The 3,112-nt window shown below is 34.3% G+C and overlaps 1 pseudogene; it reads left to right on the top strand.

Annotated features, from left to right (window-relative positions):
* LOC107670165 (sorbin and SH3 domain-containing protein 2-like) overlaps positions 1-3,112 on the top strand; it is a 60,271-nt pseudogene that overhangs the window by 7,601 nt on the left and 49,558 nt on the right.

Raw genomic sequence — 3,112 nt, 5'->3', positions numbered from 1 at the left:
TTAGTTTTTTTTTTTTTTTTCTGCAGATCTAAGACCCTTGAAATTTCGGACTTTCTGCTTTCTTCTAAAAAAAAAAAAAAATTCACAACAAGCATGATTTGTAGGAAAATCCAGACCATGTCAAATTTTTGGCTAGACATCTGATTTGTTTTGACTGAAGTTATATTTAGAGAAATATGCCAATATCCTATACACTGTGTCTCACCAGTAAACTTTAAATGTAGGTCATAATGTGATATTTTTCACTTTTGGGAAACTGTTTGCTAAGTCCTGCATCATGGCCTGATACCTTCCTTTCAGCTACACTTTAAAAGCTCCGGTTGATGTAAGACCGAAATCATCTCAGGCACGAGCATATGAGTGATGTTAGCTTTCCTGGGTGGTTTTCTTTGGCTCAGGTTTGTGCTGACACCTTCAGTCTTTGCACATTCTCTGAGCTCCCGGGTGACGGCATCTCTCACGACAGGAGGTCTCAGACCTTCTGTGCAGCTCTTACTCTCTTACTGTTAGAAATAAAGTCAATCTCAGCATGAAAAGTCTTTGCAGGGGCATTCAAGTGTGAAATTTGTCCTGATGTGGGCTATAATGTTTGAGAACAATACAGTAAAAATTCTGAAATTCTTTTGGCCCTGGTGTCTTCTTGATGGTTCATTTGTTGCACATTATATTGAGTGGCAAGTTAATTTGTCTTCATAGAGTAGCAACTCCGGGACAACTTCCTTCACTCTAAAACGCTGATAAACAAGAACTGTCATCAGCACAAAGCGTCAGAGAGAAAAATAGAGCCAGCATGATGGAGCTTGAATCACTAAAGTGTATCTTAAGTGAACTTTAAATAAAAACGATATTAAGTGCACTTAAAATGGATAATGCAGCTATAGAAAACTAGTGAAAGTGAGTAAAGATGTTTCTTAGAATCGCTAGGATTTTAATTTATTTTATAAATGTTACCTGACAGTAATACTAAATTGTGCATATAGTTAGCATATAGTATTAGGTATGCCATGGCATAGTCAAGATGTTTGGCCACTCATAGAGAACTTCTTAAGCACTGATATGTATGTGTTGTCACTTTTCCCCAGAGGCGTGGAGTAACTTTCCAGCCTGCAGACGTGCATGTCTCCATCTGAAAATAGCTCGAACTATAGCACTTGCTCTGAGAGGGGGCTTGCCTCTCACTTTCTTACATCTTTTGCCTCCAGAAACCAGCTACAGTCTGGGACTTTAACCCTGAAACGCAGCGGATCCTCTGGGCTAAAGTGAGAAGTGTGGACGTGGAGCCTGCTGCCTGTCAGCTCGGACCCGGCGCCTGCTTTCAGTCCTAATGCCTGGTGAGGATTTGCCTTTCATTTTGTCTGGGACTGTGTATATATTTGATCAAATATTTGTATTATTTTTTAGTAAGGTGTGGTATAGAGAATAAGTCTTTTCCCATAAATATAACAAACATTTACTTTCAATAATACAAAAAAAAGCCTGTAAATAAAAAGGCTGTAAAGTGCAGTGTATAAAAGAAATACAGTATTTAGGATTAAGCACATATTAAAGAAATGACTGATTCATCATATCATTTGAAAAGAAGGGACTCAATTATTAGATTTTATAATGGAATACTATTGATCTTATATTATTATTATTATTATTATTATTATTATTAGGGACAGTCTAAATGGAGCCTAAAAGCCTGATTTGAATGATTGCTATTTTCTACAAATAAACATTAAATAAACAGCAAGCAACAAATTAAATAGACAAAAATTGTTAAATGAAAATATAAGTAAAAAAATAAAAATAATAAAATCGGTCACAGTGAGTAATAGGGTTGCAAGTAAACGTTGCTGAGTGGAGTAGCTAGATAGTTTGGGGCCAAATGATAAATGATTTGACAAATGTATAATTCCTATGAATTACAGAAACATATTTCATCTTAACAAGAACTTGAGTAACAGGGTTGAATGGTTAAGTTTGATAAATGCCGTCAACACTACAAATGTAAAAATAAAATCGTGTTAATGAAATTAGATTATGTACTTGCACAAAGCTGTAGAAAGGATCAAAGAAAGTGTCACAATTCTAAATAATATATATATATATTTTTTATTTATAGTAATAAAAAAAAAAATCAAGCGGTAACCGGGTTGAGTGCAAAATGTGTCACAGTTAAATATTATGTTTTTGGTATTTATATATTAGTTAATAAATAAATTAAATATAACTTGAATAGATTTTCAAAATCACAATATTGTATTATTTTAATTGTTAGATATTTTTGAGAAGGTCAAGACCTCTGAGGTCAGGCATGCCAAAACATTTGATGTGTTTAAAACTAGCTACTTTTCAGGCAGTATTAATTTTATGTTAGATAATAGTAACATATGAAAAATAATTAAATAACAACACTTGACACTTGACTTCTTTAAAATGGTTTTTAAAAAGAAACGGTATTTGTGAGATGTGCCAAAATGCCATTGGTAGAAGCAGCGTTTCATGCAGTTCAGGGCAGTGGCTTCAGAAATGTTTAATCCAAAACACAGTGAAAATTTTTTGTAAAAGTTTTAGCATAAAATACCATATAAAATATCTAGGTGAAAAAGAATTTTAAAATAAATGCATGTCTCTGTCAGTTAGTTCTTTCTTTCAGAGCATGTGATTCATGTCTGTACTGACCCAAAACAGAATAGCCAGCCTTTACTGATTCAACCCAGACAGATGTATCGCATACACGGTTTGAAATAAGACCACCTTGTCAAACTTAAAAAGAGCCTTTGTTACAATCTGCCATCTCTCTGACAACACTTATTAATATCAGCTAAATTGCATTTCACTCTGTAATGTAAGGCATCCATTGATTAACTGTCCATCGCTAACACCACAATCCTTTCAACTAGTGCTGTGTTCAAAATATCGATACGACGATGTATCGTCACAGAGATTTGACGATACGAGTATCAATACAGCTGGCCCTGTATCAATATTGTGGCACATGTGCAGCAGTGGACCACGCTTAATCTGTTTAAAATTTTACAACGTTTAAAATTGAGCAGAAAAGTGCGAGGTTTCTAAAAAAGAATGAATCAAGCATATATAGGCTACAACAAGGTTTAATCTGGCC

The sequence above is a fragment of the Sinocyclocheilus anshuiensis genome, unplaced genomic scaffold, assembly GCF_001515605.1.
Source record: "Sinocyclocheilus anshuiensis isolate Anshui unplaced genomic scaffold, SAMN03320099.WGS_v1.1 scaffold640, whole genome shotgun sequence".
NCBI classification, from domain to species: Eukaryota; Metazoa; Chordata; class Actinopteri; order Cypriniformes; family Cyprinidae; genus Sinocyclocheilus; species Sinocyclocheilus anshuiensis.
Note: the sequence above shows the minus strand (reverse complement) of the source record. Positions and strands in the feature narration are given on the sequence as shown.